Source organism: Phyllobates terribilis, unplaced genomic scaffold, assembly GCF_046119375.1.
Source record: "Phyllobates terribilis strain yellow unplaced genomic scaffold, ASM4611937v1 Scaffold_7__3_contigs__length_470593459, whole genome shotgun sequence".
NCBI lineage: Eukaryota > Metazoa > Chordata > Amphibia > Anura > Dendrobatidae > Phyllobates > Phyllobates terribilis.
Genome location: NW_027362767.1, coordinates 461,275,556 through 461,295,224, shown reverse-complemented (window position 1 = coordinate 461,295,224; position 19,669 = coordinate 461,275,556). Strand labels below are relative to the sequence as shown.

The following is a 19,669-nucleotide window of genomic DNA, read 5'->3' as shown; positions in this document are numbered from 1 at the left end:
AGTAGTTGGTCAGTACACTGGGCTCATATATTTGTCCATCCTTATATGAAGTAGGCGGAAGAACCATCTACACAGAAAATTACAGGATGTCCGCTTCGTCATCCTGGTGACATCCAGGGTTTTTTCTTGTACATTGGTTTGATGGAGCATCGCATGTGCTGATGTCATGTCTGGGAAATCTCTATCTCTTCCATTTATGTCTAGACGGGTAGAGAAAGTAACACAAGGTCAGGTGCAGGAATTCTTTTTGCCATAGCACAAGAAAAAGTAAGTAGAGAAGAAAGATTTTAGGAGATTAGCAAAGAGCTGAGGAATTGCTACAGGAGGAGACAGGTAATCAGCCAAAGAAGGTAATTATCTTGTAATCCTTCAGCTTTGGGGACCTGCAGATACTTTCTAACACAATGTAGCTTATCAAGCTGGCTCAACAGCCAACAGCTCTTCAGACACAAGGACATTTAACTCCTTTGAGCCTTTTCCTTCCCTGAATCCCTCTCCATAAATATCCAGGAAACAAACACGTCCTGTTTACTCGTTTTCTTCTGCCGGCTGCTTTCTTTTTAATTTATTCTCTTTGTTTGCTTTCTCTTTTTCTATTTGAGATCTGCGAATGTTCTCCAAAGTGTTTATAATGAAAAACAACTATTGCTCCATGCAACGTTAACCATATGCTTTCATGTAGAGTACAGCTTGTAATTAAATACTGAGCCACAGACTCCCTGAACTCACCTCTTCCCAGTCGTTTGCATTATGAGTGACTGCAGCGGCATCTTTAAAGGTTATTTATCAAAGTAGCAGTAATCTGAGAATCAGAAGAGTTTTATCTTTGTAATTATCAAGCTGCTCTTGGTGAATATGTGCTGAGAGATGCAGCTTATCAGGCGGCTGTACTGTACAGGACGATCTTGGGACGGCTCAGTCCGCCTCTGGGGCCACAGGACGCTGCTGGGGATTTTGCCCTGGTCGCCTGGTGGTTTATGTGTCTCTGGTACAATCAGTCCGGTAGACCCATCACGCTTCTGTCCCCTCCAGACTCTGCCGGCAGCGGCCTATCTACTGGAAAACTAAGAGATTGTCGGTGGGAAATCTGCTGTGCCGAATCCTTCTCTCCTGGACTTCATCTGTCGGCGCAGAGTCAGGAGCCCCCAATACTCATGAGACTGTCGGCCGATCCCACCGATATCAGCATCTGATGTGTACGGGGGCCTTAGAAGTCTGTCAGTGAGCCCATAGTTATGTAGGTTAAAAAAAGACCTCGGTCCATCAAGTTCAACCTTTCTCCATCAATTATACATTTTGTCACTAAATTATCTATAACCAACAATGTTATGTACAGAGAAAATCATCCAGCCCTTGTATAAAGAGGTTATAGTCAGGGCCTTATTCGCCATTAGGCACCCAAGGGGAAGGGGCCTAGGGCGGCAGGTTGCAGGGGGCGGCGCTACCTTGATGAAATATATAAATATTTTCTAAATTTGTCCCTTTTTTCTCTGATTGACATGGTGTCAATACCGCCGTTTTAGTTTGTGGGGGATAGGAGGGGGGAGGTGGTGACAGTTGATGAGATGAGCGCTGCATGGGCAGAGCAGCAGTAATAAACTCCCTGCCAGGATGGAAGAATTAGGGTAAGTGCCCACGATGCAGATTCTAAGCAGAAATTTCCTGAGAGTTTTTTCCTCTCCCTGGCAGAAACATGCATGCAGATTTACATGCATTTTTTTCTGCCAGGGAGAAGAGTTTTTTCAGCATGACCGCATGTGTTTTTTCAAGCGTTTTTCCAATCGATTTTGAGCATCACTTGGAAAAGTGCTTGACAAGTTGGTCACACAATATAAATAAGTGCAACCGGCATGGATTTATATTGTGTGACCGCGATTTCTGCTTAAAATACTGCACCTATAGCAAAAAAAAAGAATTGTAAAGTAAAAAAAAAAAAAAAAAAACATTGTTACTTACCTCTCCGGCGGCCCCCGGTCTCCTCCCGGTGGTGTCCTCTCTCCTCGGCGGCCCGCGGTGTTCTGCCAGGACCTGCGGTGACATCATTTAGTCAGCTGATGGTCATGTGACCGCCAGGATCAGCGGTCAGGTGATGTTCGCGTGACTATGAGCTGACTAAATGACGTCACCGCAGGTCCTGGCAGTACACCGCGGCCGCCGAGGAGAGAGGACGCCGCCGGGGGGGAGACCGGGGGCCGCCGGAGAGGTGAGTATGAATGTTTTTTTTTTTTTTACTTTACATTCTTTTTTAACTTGCAGGTTCTATGGCACCCGGGTCGTATGAGAGTCTCCTCTTCTCCAGACTCGGGTACCATCCGCGCACTGAACCACTTAACATCCGCATGTGCACATGTATACATGAGGATATGATGCGGTTCAATGCAAGTCAATGGGCGCGATTTCGCCGCAATTACGCACAATAATTGGTAGTGCTGCGTTTTTATCCACAATGATAATCCGCAGCGGAAATTATCATTGGGGAACATGGCAGACAACTTAACAAGCGATTTTAATGCGTTTCCGCTGCAGAAATGCATTTAATCTGCATCATGGGCACGCAGCCTAAATACTAAAGGTGAAGGACCTGTGATGACATCATGACCATGTGACTTGTATGGGAGGAGCCATCGTAGTGATTGCAGGAAGTGAAGTGTTTCCCCTGCAGGAAGCAGCAGCTGGAGGACAAGATGGGGCACAAGTGACAGGTAATCGGGGTACAGGGGCACATGGGGTGCAGTCTCTATATAAGGGGTGCAGGCTGTATATGGGGGTGCAGTAGGTATATTGGGGTGCATTAGGTATATGGGAGGGTGCAGGCTGTATATGGGGGTACATGGGGTGCAGGCTGTATGTGGGGGTGCAGTAGGTATATGGGAGGGTGAAGGCTATATATGGGGGTACATGGGGTGCAGGCTGTATATGGGGGTGCAGTAGCTATATGGGAGGGTGAAGGCTGTATATGGGGGTACATGGGGTGCAGGCTGTATGTGGGGGTACATGGGGTACAGGCTGCATGTGGAGGTACATGGGGTGCAGGCTGCATGTGAGGGTACATGGGGTGCGGGCTGTATATGGGGGTACATGGGGTGCAGGCTGTATATGGGGGTACATGGGGTGCAGGCTGAATGTATGGGGTGCAGGTTATATATGGGGTTACATGGCATGCAGGCTGTATATGGGGGTACATGGGGTGCAGGCTGTATATGGGGGTGCATGCTGTATGTGGGGGTACATGGGGTGCAGTCTGAATGTATGGGGTGTAGGTTATACTGTATATGTGGGTACATGGGGTGCAGGTTATATATGGAGGGGGATGCATACTGTATATGGGGGGTACATGGGATGCAGGTTGTATATGGGGTGCTGGCTGCTTAGGGGTTACATGGGGCGCTGGCTGTATATAGGGGTACAGGTTATATATGGGGGGTGCAGGCTGTATATGGAGGGTGTTGCATACTGTATGTGGGGGTACATGGGGTGCAGGTTGTATATGGGCGTACATGGGGTGCAGGCTGAATGTATGGGGTGCAGGTTATATATTGGGGCTTTACTCTCAATCCCATCCCCATTAATAAAGGGGATAAAAAGAATCGGTCCCAGTACAGATCCCTGGGGTTTCCACTGCTCCCAGTACAGATCCCTGGGGTTTCCACTGCTCCCAGTACAGATCCCTGGGGTTTCCACTGCTCCCAGTACAGATCCCTGGGGTTTCCACTGCTCCCAGTACTGATCCCTGGGGTTTCCACTGCTCCCAGTACTGATCCCTGCGGCCCCCACTGCTCCCAGTACAGATCCCTGGGGTTTCCACTGCTCCCAGTACAGATCCCTGGGGTTTCCACTGCTCCCATTACTGATCCCTGCGGCCCCCACTGCTCCCAGTACAGATCCCTGGGGTTTCCACTGCTCCCAGTACAGATCCCTGGGGTTTCCACTGCTCCCAGTACTGATCCCTGGGGTTTCCACTGCTCCCAGTACTGATCCCTGGGGTTTCCACTGCTCCCAGTACTGATCCCCGCGGCCCCCACTGCTCCTAGTACAGATCCCTGGGGTTTCCACTGCTCCCAGTACAGATCCCTGGGGTTTCCACTGCTCCCAGTACAGATCCCTGGGGTTTCCACTGCTCCCAGTACAGATCCCTGCGGCCCCCACTGCTTCCAGTACAGATCTCTGGGGTTTCCACTGCTCCCGGTACAGACCCCTGCGGTCCCCACTGCTGACTATGTCCCATTTAGAGAACGTGCCATTCATGGCGACTCTTTGTTTCCTATCATTTAGCCCGTTCCTCACCCATCGGCATATAGTTCCCCCAGTCCCGGCTCCTGGAGCTTCAGTATAAGGCTGTTATGTGGTGCAGGATCAGAGTCCAGATAAATCACATAAACCGCATCCACCATCCAGATCTGCACTCTCCTCTTCACAGAAACCCAACATGTTGTCAGACACGACCGATCCTTCATGAATCCGTGCTGGTTTTGTCAGGAATGGTGGCTCCGTACCAGAGCGGGCTCCTTGCACTTCTGCGCAGGCTCCAGCTCTCCGGTGGTTCACCCGTCGCTCTTCACCGGCCATGGGGGGTGGGGTGTCACTTCCGGAGGGCAGACCTTGTGGTGGTGCTCACTCAGTTCAGATACCGCATTCTAGGAGATACACTCCTAGCATCTCCTTGTGCTGTGCGGGGACCCCCGACCCAATCTTCCCCCCGGCCCTGCCTCTTTGTAACATCACTGCAGCATGTGATCTGGACGTGAGACCACCCACTTCCTCCTGTCTAGTACGGCCGTAGTGAATTCATGGCGCCGCCGATCCCTGCCATGTAGACCCACTCCATCGCCGCCCCGCACCACACCACAGTCAGCATTATAACAGGTACATTCGGACTTTAAGACGCACCCCTTTTTCCTCCCAAGTTTGAGGAGAAAAAGTGGGTCTTATAGTCCGAAAAATATGGTATATTATTCTCTTTAACATTTTAAAAATTACAGATAACAAAATGGGCAAATGCAAAAGTTTGTGCCCCCTGCTTGGTTAGTACCTAGCAGCGCACACTTTTGCAGGTATCACAGCTTGTAAACGCTTTTTGTAGCCAGACAAGAATCAGTTCTTGTTTGAGGGATTTTCTTCCAGTTCTGTGAGATTCCTGGCCCGTATTGCATATACTGCTATTTTGAGGTCTAGCCACAGATTTTAAAGGATGTTCAGATCAGGGGACTGTGAGGGCCATTGTAAAACCTTCAGCTTGTGCCTTTTGAAGTCATCTATTATGGATTGTGACGTGTGTTTAGGATCATTCTCCATTTGTAGGCGCCATCCTCTTTTTACCTTCAGCTTTTTTACAGATGGTGTTACGTTTGCATCAAGAATTTGTTGACATTTCATTGAATTCATTCTTCCTTCTACCCATGAAATGTTCCCCGTGTCATTGGCTGCAACACAACCCCAAAGCATAATTGATCCACCCCCATGCTTAATGGTTGGCGAGATGTTCTTCTCTTGTAATTCTGTGCCCTTTTTCTCCACACATACCTGTGATCATTGTGGCCACAGACTTCTATTTCACCTCATCGTCCACAGGACTTGTTTCCACAATGCATCAGGCTTGTTTAGATGTTCTTTTGCACTTCTGACGCTGAATTTTATGGTGAGGACGCAGGAGAGGTTTTCTTCTGATGACTCTTCCATGAAGGCCATATTTGTGCAGGTGTCTCTGAACAGTAGAATAATGTACCACAACTCCAGAGTCTGATAAATCTTTCTGAAGGTCTTTTGCAGTCAAGCAGAGGTTCTGATTTGCCTCTCTAGCAATCCTACAGGCAGCTGTCACTGAAATTTTGCTTGGTCTTCCAGACCTTATCTTGACCTCCACTGTTTATGGTAACTGCCATTTCTTAATTACATTTCGAACTGAGGAAAGGGCGACTTGAAAACACTTTGATATCTTCTTATTGCCTTCTCCTGCTTTGCAAAAAAGGCTACATATATATTTTGGCCTAAAAATGCAAAGGAAATGTGTCATCTTTAACTTTAGGCCTTTTAGAAATCATTTAATCTTCAACTTGCTTCACTGTTCACAATAACAGGAATTTTGACCAGGGGTGCCCAAACTTGCACATGGCACTGTACCTCTGCAGGTCGTCTCTTATACTAACGCCCTCATATACAGTACAGATCAAAAGTTTGGACACACCTTCTCATTTAAAGATTTTTCTGTATTTTCATGACTTTGAAAATTGTACATTCACACTGAAGGCATCAAAACTATGAATTACCACATGTGGAATTATATACTTAACAAAAAAGTGTGAAACAACGGAAAATATGTCTTATATTCTAGGTTCTTCACAGTAGCCACCTTTTGCTTTGATGACTGCTTTGCACACTCTTGGCATTCTCTTGATGAGCTTCAAGAGGCAGTCACCGGAAATGGTCTTCACTTCACAGGTGTGCCCTGTCAGGTTTAATAAGTGGGATTTTTTGCCTTATAAATGGGGTTGGGACCATCAGTTGTGTTGTGCAGAAGTCTGGTGGATACACAGCTGATAGTCCTACTGAATAGACTGTTAGAATTTGTATTATGGCAAGAAAAAAGCAGCTAAGTAAAGAAAAACGAGTGGCCATCATTACTTTAAGAAATGAAGGTCAGTCAGCCCGAAAAATTGGGCAAACTTTGAATGTGTCCCCAAGTGCAGTTGCAAAATCCATCAAGCGCTACAAAGAAACTGGCTCACATGAGGACATTCCCAGGAAAGGAAGACCAAGAATCACCTCTGCTTCTGAGGAAAAGTTTATCCGAGTCACCAGCCTCATAAATCGCAGGTTAACAGCAGCTCAGATTAGAGACCAGGTCAATGCCACACAGAGTTCTAGCAGCAGACACATCTCTACAACAACTGTTAAGAGGAGACTTTGTGCAGCAGGCCTTCATGGTAAAATAGCTGCTAGGAAACCACTGCTAAGGACAGGCAACAAGCAGAAGAGACTTGTTTGGGCTAAAGAACACAAGGAATGGACATTAGACCAGTGGAAATCTGTGCTTTGGTCTGATGAGTCCAAATTTGAGATCTTTGGTTCCAACCACCGTGTCTTTGCGTGACGAAGAAAAGGTGAACAGATGGACTCTATATGCCTGGTTCCCACCGTGAAGCATGGAGGAGGAGGTGTGATGGTGTGGGGGGCTTTGCTGGTGACACTGTTGGGGATTTATTCAAAATTGAAGGCATACTGAACCAGCATGGCTACCACAGCATCTTGCAGCGGCATGCTATTCCATCCGGTTTGCGTTTAGTTGGACCATCATTTATTTTTCAACAGGACAATGACCCCAAACACACCTCCAGGCTGTGTAAGGGCTATTTGACCAAGGAGGAGAGTGATGGGGTGCTACGCCAGATGACTTGGCCTCCATAGTCACCAGACCTGAACCCAATCGAGATGGTTTGGGGTGAGCTGGACCGCAGAGTGAAGGCAAAAGGGCCAACAAGTGCTAAGCATCTCTGGGAACTCCTTCAAGATTGTTGGAAGACCATTTTCGGTGACTACCTCTTGAAGCTCATCAAGAGAATGCCAAGAGTGTGCAAAGCAGTCATCAAAGCAAAAGGGGGCTACTGTGAAGACCCTAGAATATAAGACATATTTTCAGTAGTTTCACACTTTTTTGTTAAGTATATAATTCCACATGTGGTAATTCATAGTTTTGATGCCTTCAGTGTGAATGTACAATTTTCATAGTCATGAAAATACAGAAAAATCTTTAAATGAGAAGGTGTGTCCAAACTTTTGGTCTGTACTGTATGTCACACACTACTGATGTCAGACTTACTGGACGGTAGTTGCCCTAGATCCACCTTCTTACCTTTCTTAAATATCGGTACCACGTTAGCCTCCTCCAATCTGTGGCACCAACCCTGTTACAAGGGAGTCTAAGAATATGAGATACATCGGTCTGTCAATTACCGAGCTCAGCTCCCTCAGTATCAGAAGTACACAGGCGTACTTCTTTTAATGTTAAAGCGCAGCTGTCAGCAGGATTGTGCGCAGTAACCACATACACTGTCAGGTGGGCGCCGTTACACTGAGTAAAATGATACCTTTGATGATGAAATCCATCCTGTGGTTCTTTTATAATCTTTATTTTCAGTTCTGCCATAATGATATGCTCGTGCTCTGGTCTCTCATTATGTATTCATGTATTCCTATCTCTGGCCTCTGACAGGTCACTGTGTTATCAGTCACCTGCCTACTATTTTAAATATTGACTGTGTAATTTCTGTACAAAAGTGAAAATTTACATCTCCCAATTTGGCTGTCGCAGTAGCATTTTTTTGGTTGCCGAGATGCTACTGCTCACGCACGGGAGCCATTTTGCTTCAGGAAAAAGAATTTGGGTGCAGCAATATGGTGGCGCATGCGCAGTAGCATCTCTCGGCGATCGAGAAATGCTACTGTGCATGCACGGGCGGCGGGGGCCATATTGTTGCAGACAAATTTCTTTTTCCTCTAGCAAAATGACTCCCGTGCGTGCGCAGTAGCATCTCTGCAACCAAAAGATGCTGCTGCACATGCGCGGGCTGCGGCGGCCATGTTGGGGGGATGTAAATTTTCACTTTTAAACAGAAATTACGCAGTCAATATTTAAAACAGTAGGCAGGTGACTGAAAACACAGTGACCTGTCAGAGGCCAGAGATAGGAATACATGAATACGTAATGAGAGACCAGAGCACGAGCATATCATTATGGCAGAACTGAAAATAAAGATTACAGAAGAATCACTGGACGGATTTCATCATCAAAGGTATCATTTTACTCATTGTAATGACGCCCACCTGACAGTGTATGTAGTTTACTAAGCACAATCCTGCTGACAGCTGCGCTTTAACGCAGTAAGAAGTACGCCTGCTTTAAACTAGTTAGATCAGGTGGTGAACTTGGATTTTTGCCCTGTTGAATGATCCCTGGAACAGACAGATCATTGGTGAACATGTATGATAAGTGCCTGTTTATTATCTCAGCCTTTTCTTTGTCCTCTATAATTATCTTATCATCTTTTAAGTAGCCGATACCATCTATTTTTTTTTCATTTTGGGTTTGAGGTATTTATAAAAAAAAAATTGTGATTTATTTTAATGTCGCTGGTGATTTGTTTCTCTGTAGATAACTTTGCAGCTTGATTTCTTTTTTTACATTTCTTATTGAGATCTTTATACTCCTGAAATGCTATTTCTGATTTCTCGGCTTTTTGTTTTTGTCTTATTAAACTCTGTACTCTTTTATTTATCCATAATGGTTTCTTTTTGTTCCTGGACATTTTATTACCAAAGGGTATAGGTTTTCTACAGGATTCTAGTAGTATTTCCTTAAACATGCCTCATTTACGTTCGGTATCCTCAGTTACCATGACATGGTCCCAGTCTATAATTAAGCTTTTCCCTTAATTTGCTGCAATCAGTTTTCCTAAAGTTCCAGGTCTTTGCATTTCCCCTTTTTAAAATATTTTCTTGAATATTACATTCTGCCTTGGAGTTTGCAGCTCCTTTATCTGTCTTTTCTCAGCTGATTTATAGCCACATGAACGAGCCCAAAATCCATGTATTTAACTGACAAAAAAAATCTGAAGGTATCCACAACATTTAAAGTGTCTGTTCCCTTTTCAAATGTGTCTGTTTTAGTAAAAACTTAGATGCCCCATGAAACATCAATCATGAGGCTTTTTTCCCCGCGCTGTGATGTTCCTCTGTTACTCCTCCTGAATATTTATGGATACATTGACACCGGAGTGTGATGATTTCCCCTGGCAGTTCTGATTGGACAGTTTCAGCCTGTATAAGACTTCTATCTCCTAAGTGGAAACACCCAGGAGTCAATGCATTAGGGTGTCTATCTATTGGGGTAACTATCTTTTAGGAATAATGGAGGAACGGCGCATCACAAATTTCTATCGAAAAATGCTGCAGAACAAGTCAACTCCCCGTCATCTTTCATCCTCATGAGACAATCGCCTCAAAACTGGAAACAAAAAGAATCCACTTTTTAAGTACAATATTACACAGGGAGTGCGTATGAGGCGCAGTGTCCCTTCAGGGATAGACTGTAAGAAGGAAGACTTGCCTAGGGACAGGTGCGGAGCTCCGGCGCCGGAACTGCCAGGGTCCTGCCCAGTGTTGCCAGGGGACGGGATTAAGAGTGCACGGGGGACTTCCTGGACAGTGCTGGGGGACAGAGGAGAGGGACGGAAGAGAGGAAGTCAGGTGTCTGGGCTCGCGCGAAAGAGACAGTTGGTTGTGGAGAGCAGACCGGCAGTTGGGGAGAAACAGTCTGATATGCCGACAACGAGAGAGAGACGTGCTGACCTGTCTGCGGTTACGGACGAACGGGTGACACAGCTTGCCGCAAAACAAGGGGCGTGCGGTCTGTACCGGGCCTACAGAAAGTGATCGTTCAGTTACCTGCATCGCCACAGTTTTCCAGACATCTGACGGTGACCTACGGGTGAGGATGCACCCGGGATTAGTGATCCTAACGCAGTTTGTTGTACGCTGGAGGAGCTTGCTACGGCTCCTAAAGGGGTCGTGACCGCTGTCATGTGGTCAAAGGACTGGGGGGCCAGTGGGTGAGACCCGAGACCGCCCACTGCCGCCAGAAGACGGACACCCTCCGGAGTGAGTGTCTGAAGACGGACGTAGTTATCGCTAAAGGACAGATAAGTGCAAGCCTCCAGTAATCTACCTTCTCTTATTCAGCCTGAGCTTTTGGGACTGCGCCGTATTGTTCATCCTTTCCGTGTTATAGTTAAAGCACAATCGTTTATTGTTCTATAGTAAAAATCGCGCTATCGGTAGTGAAAAAGAGATCAGGAGAAGAGTACTATTATTTTATAAAAATAAGATTTATTTGTTTGGATGCTAGCAATAAAAACTTAATAAAATACAGGATTTAATACAGGATTTAAAAGACGAGTGTAGACAACAATATTTCGATTGGGGTAAAAGAACTAATGGTATACAAGGTGTAATAAATAGTAAAATCCAGCGGTTAATCTGGTGTGGTAAAATGCCTGTGGTGGCTTGGTACCTGGAAAGAAGAGGAGTTTGGTTAGGGCTATTGTTCTCTAGTAATGAATATGCTTAGCTGGCTGTGGATCTGTTACTCACCAGGTATCAGAGTGGGTAAAGTGCAGGTGTGCACTAGGGCTGTGGTCCCTCAGGATTCTTAGAGTGGGGCGTGGTCCTGAACGCTTTGTTATGCTCCTGGAGATTTAATGATATGGGGTTAGTGCTGTTAGCTCTGGGTAGGTAGATAGTGGGGTTAGCGACTTACCCACGGAGGAGCTGTTCTGCTTTTGGAGATTGCTTGTTAGCACTCCCTCAGTGGGGGGTGCAGCAGGAGGCTCTGGATTGTATCTCACTTTGTTGCAGAGATGTGACAGGGGGGCTTTTTGATTGCCAGTAGGCGTAGTAACGCTTGAGGATACTCAATGTCCTGTATATAGATATGGAGGAAGGGTTAGGAACTGAGGAATACAGGAATAGTCCACAGTGTGGTAAACCTAGATGTTTACCTGTGCGTGATTATCAGTAATCCAGGGGTGCAACAGGAGGCTCTGGATTGTATCTGTCTCTGAGCAGAGATGTAGTAGGAGGCTACTGGTTGCTGGGTGATAGGGGGCGTTGTGGCACTCAAGGATAATTGATGTCCTGTATATAGATGGGGAGGGAGAGTTAGGAGCTGAGGTATACAAACAATAAGCCACAATATAAGTAAGTCCGGTTGATTACCTTGTTTAGGGTCCAGGTGTGAAATGGTCAGTCACCTTCTTTATCTGTGGCTGAAGGCCTAAATCAAGGGAAGGTGTTCAGGAGGTTCTGCAAGAGGGTTCAGCCTAGTGGTAGGTGCAGCAGGAGGCTCTGGCTGAGTAGTTTACTGGCTAAGTAGCAGTGGGTCTTGTCCCTGGACGCTGAGGTGCAGCAGGGGACCGGCTGCAAATGTGGCAGGAGGCCTGGTCTGGGTAAGTATATTCAAGTAGGTGGAAGGCTTTGGTGGCAGGCTGTGTAGTAGATATCCGGGCAAGGTCTATGGTTGTGGAGTCCGGTTTTCAGGCACGGTCCCTACTCGTGTGGAGTCAGGCAGGCCGCGTTCCTGGAATCCTGTCGGTAATAAAGAGGTGAGTATGTGTGGTTTTGGTCCTTGTGGTGGCGTGTGTCATAAGCGGTGGGGGCCGTGGCCCAGAGTACTTACGGTCCGTAGTCCTGCGGAGATGTCAAGGAGTTGTGGGGCCCGGGGCGAGAGCGGGGTCCCGGCCGGTGACCGCCGCTACTCGCGGGCTTCCGGGTAAGTGGAGCAGGAGAGGAGGGGCGGAGAAGGTGAGGGGGCGCGTTCTATTGGAAGCGCGCGAGAGGCAGAGAGACGCGCTGACACGTGGTGTGCAGCGTGTATTGAGGACGGATGCCTGTGGGTGCCTTCTCTGCTGGGTCAGTCAATTCCAACGCGTTTCGACAGCTGACGGCTGTCTTCATCAGGGATAGTCTGGCCCAGTAGGTGGAGTCCTTTATATACCTGTCTATAATGACGTCATGGCAACGGTACGCTGTTGGTGGCGTTGTCATGGTAACTATCAGTCATTGAAAGCGAATAGCTCAATTTCGCTGTTAAGACCCCATGGTCTCAAGGTGTTTAATTTAAAAATCCACTCGCTTTCTTTTCTTGACATATGTTTGATAAAATCACCCTGTCTCCAATGTTTGTGAACTATTTGTATGCCTATCACTTTAATTCCTTTGATGGATCCTTTATGTTTGTCCGCAAAATGCTTTGACAGGGGGTGGCCCATGTATTTATTTTTAATATTCCTCAGATGTTCATTAATTCTAGTGCCCATTGCTCTTTTAGTCCGGCCTATATACATTTTTTCACAAGGGCACATTAGTCCATAGATAACCCCCGTAGTGGTACATGTGACAAAGTCTGTGATGGGATAGGACTCTTTGCGGTAATTGACAGTGTGTGATTTGGCTGGTTTCAGGGTTTTGCATATTTTGCATTTTTGGCATGGAAAGAACCCTGTAATTTTTTGTTGAAAAGGTGTGACTGTTTTTTTGTGATGATATTATTTTTTACGGTGGGGGCTATGAGTGATCCTAGGTTCCGTGCTTTCCTGAATATGAGCCTGGGCCTATTGGGTATTTGATCGCCAATGATTTTGTCGTCCTTTAGTGTATGCCAGTGTTTTTCCACAATTTTTTTTTAAAAATGTGCGTATTGGCGGAGTAAGGGGTAATGATGGGCATGATTATATTGGGATTGGGATTGGTTCGTGTTGATTTTGTGGTGTTTGTATCAGTTAAGAGGTTTTGTCTTGGTATTGCAGCTATTTTTTCTTTAGTATTTTTAAGAAACTGAGCATTATATCCTTTTTCCAAGAATTTTTCCGTGAGTGAATCTGCCTCATTGTTGAAGTCTTCCTGTTTGGAGCAGTTCCTATGGAGGCGCAGGTATTGGCTGCGGGGGACATTAAGTAGCCAGTTTGGAAGATGGCAACTGTCTAGCGGAATATAGCCATTGGCATCAGTGGGTTTGTGGTATGTACGAGTCTGAATGGAATTGTTTTCGATATAAATATTGAGATCTAGAAAGTTGATTGCAGTGGAGCTAGTGGTAGATGTGAATTCTAAAAAGAATTCATTTTTGTTTAGTTCCTGTATAAATAGATCCAGGGAGGGTTTGTCGCCTGACCAGATGAATAATATGTCATCAATGAATCTCCGCCATAGGACCAGGTTCGCATGTAGTTTGCCTCCAGGATGAATGACTAGGGATTCCCACCTGCCAACATAGAGGTTGGCATAGCTGGGTGCGAACCTAGTGCCCATGGCGGTGCCCCACTGCTGGGAGTAGTAGTCCCCCTCGTAGAGAAAGTAATTATGTGTTAAGATGAAGGACATGCAGTCTATAATGAATGTACTTTGTTCTGAAGGCATTATTTGTTCGAGAAAATGGAGGGAGGCTTCACATCCTTTGGTATGTTGGATGTTTGTGTATAGTGACGTTATATCCATGGTTCCTAGGATATAGTGGTTATCCCATGGGGTGTTGTTGAGTATGCGGATAGCATGTTTGCTATCTTTTAAATGGGATGGGAGTGTTGGGACCAACTCCTGTAGGTGGTGATCTACTAGTCTGGAGAGATTTGATGTCAGGCATTGAATACCGGAGATGATGGGTCTTCCTGGAGGGTTATTAATGTTTTTATGGATTTTTGATAAGTGGTAAAAGGCGGCTAGTCTGGGGTGTTGAATATTAACATAATCAAATTCATTTTTATTGATGTAACCATTTTGGAGTCCTTTTAAGGTTAGGTTCCGTAGTTCCTTTTGGTAATGGTTGGTTGGATTAGAGGGGAGGATCTGATAGGTTCTAGAGTCGCCCAAGAGTCTAAGTGATTCCTTGTGATAGTATTCTTGATCCAGAATAACTATGCCACCTCCTTTGTCAGCTGGTCGGATTATTATTTCATTATTTATTTGTAATTGTTTCATGGCGCGAACTTCTAGTTTGGTGAGGTTATTCTTGTATTTGGTGCATTGTTTGTTATTGATTCTGCGGATATCGTCTGTAACGTTTTTTTCAAAGGTATTGAAGGCCTCTGAATACTCTTGAAGAGGGTGGAAGTTAGATTTGTTTTTAAGTATAGTGTGTCTGAATTTTGGTGATTCCTCTGAGCAGAGTGTCTCTGGGGCGTGTTCCTTCTTCATATAGTATTTCTTTATAGCCAGTTGTCGCATGAATTTTTTTATACCTATATACGCTTGGAATTTGTCGAGTTGTGTTGCTGGGGCATATTTTAGGCCTTTATTAAGGACTGCAGTTTCATTCTGTGTCAGTTGATATTTGCTTAGATTATAGATGGACTTGTGTCCATTTATTTCTTTGGGTTTATTCTTTTTCTTTTGGGTGAGTTTCCCTCCCCTAGTGCCTCTTTTGCGTTTTTTCTTGTGGCCATCCGAAAAAAATCCACCTTGCTGTTATGTTTGCGTATCAATGGTTGTAAGATGGTGGTAGAAGTTGGGATGGGGGTTGCTGTTAGGGGGAGGGTTTTATCTGGTTGTAATGATGGTGTTTCTGGGGGTGGAGTGGTTGGATTAGGTGTCTCTACAGTAGTAGTAAGTAAGGGTGAGAATCTATTATGCGTGCTAAGCGGGGTAGGTTGGTCTAGTGGATTAAGATCAGTATGGTTTGGGCCTGGTTCATTATGATTTGGTGGAGAATCTGTTTCGGATGTGGGGTAAATGGAAATTTGATCAATAGAAATAAGTGAATTGTTTGGGCTACCAACCACTTCATCCAAGGTTTCGAAGAAGTTTAGTGGTTCTTTACTGGGGAGGTGGGTGGTGAGAGGTACTGCATCTCTACCAAATTTGGCTCGTTTCTTTTCGACTATATCTTGCTCTTTCTGGTTGATTCTATTTTTAATACTATTGGTTAGGTTTAGAATATCAGGATGATTTTGGTGTGGTTTTATTTCATTGAATAGTGAATTAATTTTAGTTTTATTTTCCATGAGCTGTTTTTTCTTTTGTTAATTATAAATCGGACAGTTTGTTTGGAGAATTCATGGAACATGGAGTTCCATTCTTCCAAGGTGGTTGGGTCTCCTATGTCGCCTGATAGGGCTTTGGTCACTACCAGACCTGATGGTATGATATTGAAGGCCAGGTAGTGTTCGAGGGTGGCGACTTCCCATAAGTCCCTCATCTCTTTTAGTAATAGTTGTTCTAATGTTCTAAGCGATTTTTTTATTTGTAGGATGGTTTCTGGGTTAGTGTTTGCAGGTTTTTTTTGGGTTTTATTAAAAAAGAATTGTATATTTTCTATTCTTTCTTTCCTGTCATACCACTGATAATCACGCACAGGTAAACATCTAGGTTTACCACACTGTGGACTATTCCTGTATTCCTCAGTTCCTAACCCTTCCTCCATATCTATATACAGGACATTGAGTATCCTCAAGCGTTACTACGCCTACTGGCAATCAAAAAGCCCCCCTGTCACATCTCTGCAACAAAGTGAGATACAATCCAGAGCCTCCTGCTGCACCCCCCACTGAGGGAGTGCTAACAAGCAATCTCCAAAAGCAGAACAGCTCCTCCGTGGGTAAGTCGCTAACCCCACTATCTACCTACCCAGAGCTAACAGCACTAACCCCATATCATTAAATCTCCAGGAGCATAACAAAGCGTTCAGGACCACGCCCCACTCTAAGAATCCTGAGGGACCACAGCCCTAGTGCACACCTGCACTTTACCCACTCTGATACCTGGTGAGTAACAGATCCACAGCCAGCTAAGCATATTCATTACTAGAGAACAATAGCCCTAACCAAACTCCTCTTCTTTCCAGGTACCAAGCCACCACAGGCATTTTACCACACCAGATTAACCGCTGGATTTTACTATTTATTACACCTTGTATACCATTAGTTCTTTTACCCCAATCGAAATATTGTTGTCTACACTCGTCTTTTAAATCCTGTATTAAATCCTGTATTTTATTAAGTTTTTATTGCTAGCATCCAAACAAATAAATCTTATTTTTATAAAATAATAGTACTCTTCTCCTGATCTCTTTTTCACTACCGATAGCGCGATTTTTACTATAGAACAGTTATTTTATTGTAGTGTATCTACTACGGACATTAGTGGTTCCCTGTCCACAATTATCGCTGCCATTGGTAGTAGTTAGCCTGATAAGCGCCTTTTACACATATAATACCTCACAATCGTTTATTGTCCGATTTTACTGTTTTATTGTTGTGTTACTTAAATTTACACTCCCTGCGTGGAGAAACCAAATCTTGAATTAAACCTCTGCCATACTCTCTGCTGCTGTGTGCGGCATCCGAGCCTTGTAACATTTGGTGTAGTCGGCAGGATGTCGTCCACAGACGCAGTTGCAGGCATGGCAAACCAGGGCAGCGTGAGAGCCCCTACAGCTAGCCTACCCCTGGGCGCCATGTTGAATGATCTCCCAAAGTTTACCGGAGACAACATGATGCTGTGGGATTGGGTAGAACGGGTTAAGAGCATGTTACGGATGCACCCAATGACCCCCGATATGCAAGCAGAGATAGCTTTGCTGGCTTTAGAAGGAAAAGCTCGACAGTCAGTAATGTTTCGTTCCCCCACTGACCGAAATACGGTGGAAAAGGTGGTATGGATCCTAGAAGAAATGCATGGGGACCCTACTAATGTGGCAGAGTTAAGGATGCGACTGTTCCAACAGGTACAAAGGGAGGGGGAGACTGTGACCCAATATGTCAACGCCCTACAGAGTGTGTACACTTACATCACTAGGAAAACGAACCTAGAGGACGTGGGAGTGGGGCCCCCTTACCTAGTACTTAGGGACCAGTTCGTAGCCGGCCTCAGAGATGCACAGTTGAGACAGGCCTTGCGAGAGCGCTTGCGCACCAACCCGCGTATGACATTTCTGGAGTCAGGGGCAGAGGCCTGCGTGAGGGAACAGAAGATGGGGGTAGTGACCCTGTCAGGGATGGCCCGGGGCAATGCAGTGCCCACGGCCGAACCGGAATGGGCCCGAGAGATGCCGCAGGAGATCCAAGAAATGCGAGAAGAGTGGTACAATATTCGAGAGGCTCAATCAGTGAGAGCCGGAACAGTTGACCCGAGACCCCCGGGCGAAGTAAAGGACGAGCCCAGACCCCGGGTTCGAACAGAGCCAATCGGGTGGTCCGACGACCCCCTGCAGACAGGGGACCAACGTGTTGGAATTGTGGGGGCATTACGCCAGGAGCTGTGCCAGTCGAGGAAGGCCTCTGTCCCGGCAGCCATTAAACTGACAGGCTCCGGGTTTGAGGGACGCAACCCGGAGCGGGGGAAGGCAGTGAGTCCCGAAGACTTAATATCCATGAGCCCGAACGTGTGGGCCGAGCTTGGCGGACGGGCGGTTCACTTCTTGATCGACACGGGATTTCAAGTGACCACCATGGGAGAAACTTATTTCCGTCAGCGGTACCCAGAGATGGCACCAAATGAAGGGGGTCCCTTGATAAAGCTCACAGCCACTAACCACTGCCCATTCCAGTCACAGGAGTAGTGTGGTTACGCATCCGGGTGTGCGTACAAGATGTGGGAAGAAAACGAGTCGTCCAGACAGGCTGAGAGGCCGGCCCAGGACCACCAGTGACCCTCTGTATGAATGTGCTGAAGGAAATCGGGCAGATCCTGATTAGGGAACCACGAGAGCTCACGCTAGGGCGGTGAAACTCTAGAGCCCCTCAAAGGAAGGCCCTCCAGCAGCTTATCAGGGTTGCCCAGGCGCAAGAGATCTCGAGTAGGGGAAAAGTTCTGGGAAAGGTGATAATACCCGCCACCAACACCCTCACCTTACCACCAGGACAGACAGTCCTCACTTTGCCCGTCCGAGCCTGCACCCCACTAGAAGGAGTAGAGATTCAGATCGAGTCAACCACCGTTTACAAGGTGCCTCCGGGTCTATTGGTAGCGCGGACCTTGGCTACCGTCCATAAGGGAAACGTGGTGGTACGATTTGTGAACCTGAATCCGAGTGAGCTCATTCTTCCCGCCAGGACCGAAATAGCCCAGATATTGGGGATGCCAGAACAGCTGGAACCGCCAGATGCGATACAATTGTCAGCCGTAAGGGGGGATCCCTGGACCCTGGCGATCACCGTACGATGAGGTCTTCTCGACCTCAGACTAAGGACGGTCGAAGGATCCTAGAACAGATGCGTACTGATTTGACAGGGCTCACGACGGAACAGGTGTACCAGGTCGAAGAGATGCTGGGACTGTACCAGGACGTCTTTGCCCGACATGAGGACGACTTTGGATGTACCGAGGCCATCACCCATGAGATCCCTACGGGAAATGCTGCTCCGGTACGGGAACGGTATAGACAGATACCCCCGCAAATGACCAGGAGGTGAAGGAAATGCTGGCCTATATGATACAGAATGGGGTGATTCGGGAAAGCCAGAGCCCGTGGGCGGCTCCAATTGTCCTGGTCAGGAAGAAGGATGGAACCATATGATTCTGTGTGGCCTACAGGCGGCTAAATGCTTGCACCGTAAGAGACTCGTACCCTTTACCCAGGATCGAGGAGTCTCTATCCGCCCTAGGCAAGGCGAAATACTTCTCCTCCCTGGATCTGGCCAGCGGATACTGGCAAGTGCCAGTGGCTGAACACGAGCGCACCAAGACAGTATTCGTGTTGCCCATGGGACTCTTCGAGTTTAATCGGATGCCTTTTGGCCTAACCAACGCTCCCGGGACCTTTCAACGCTTGATGGAGAGATGTTTAGGCGATCTGATCTACCTCGATGACATCATCGTCTATGCGTCTACCTTCCAGGAACATCTACGATGACTAGAGCAAGTCTTGAATCGCCTTCTAAATCACGGCCTGAAGGTGAAGCCACAAAAATGTCATATATTCCGCAAGCAGGTTGAGTACCTCGGGCACACGATGTCCGGTGAAGGAGTCAGGCCCACTCGGGAGAAAGTGGCCGCGGTGCAAGAGTGGCCCACCCCGAAGACTGTAAAGGACGTGCGGGCCTTCCTAGGACTCGCAGGGTATTACCGCAGATTCGTGAAAAATTTCACGCGCATTGCTAATCCGCTACTGGAGCTCCTTCAAGGGATA

The 19,669-nt window shown here is 46.6% G+C and overlaps 2 long non-coding RNA genes across 2 annotated transcripts; one reads left to right on the top strand and one right to left on the bottom strand.

Annotated features, from left to right (window-relative positions):
* Nucleotides 1-2,609: 2,609 nt before the first annotated feature.
* LOC141153348 (uncharacterized) lies at nucleotides 2,610-16,588 on the top strand. The gene is made up of 4 exons (XR_012247291.1): nucleotides 2,610-2,702; nucleotides 15,977-16,138; nucleotides 16,209-16,304; nucleotides 16,385-16,588. It is a non-coding gene; the product is annotated as an uncharacterized lncRNA (long non-coding RNA).
* On the bottom strand, nucleotides 10,859-11,647 carry LOC141153347 (uncharacterized). Its single transcript, XR_012247290.1, has 4 exons — nucleotides 11,550-11,647; nucleotides 11,309-11,470; nucleotides 11,143-11,238; nucleotides 10,859-11,062 (listed from the first exon to the last, which is right to left on the bottom strand). It is a non-coding gene; the product is annotated as an uncharacterized lncRNA (long non-coding RNA).
* Nucleotides 16,589-19,669: the final 3,081 nt, after the last annotated feature.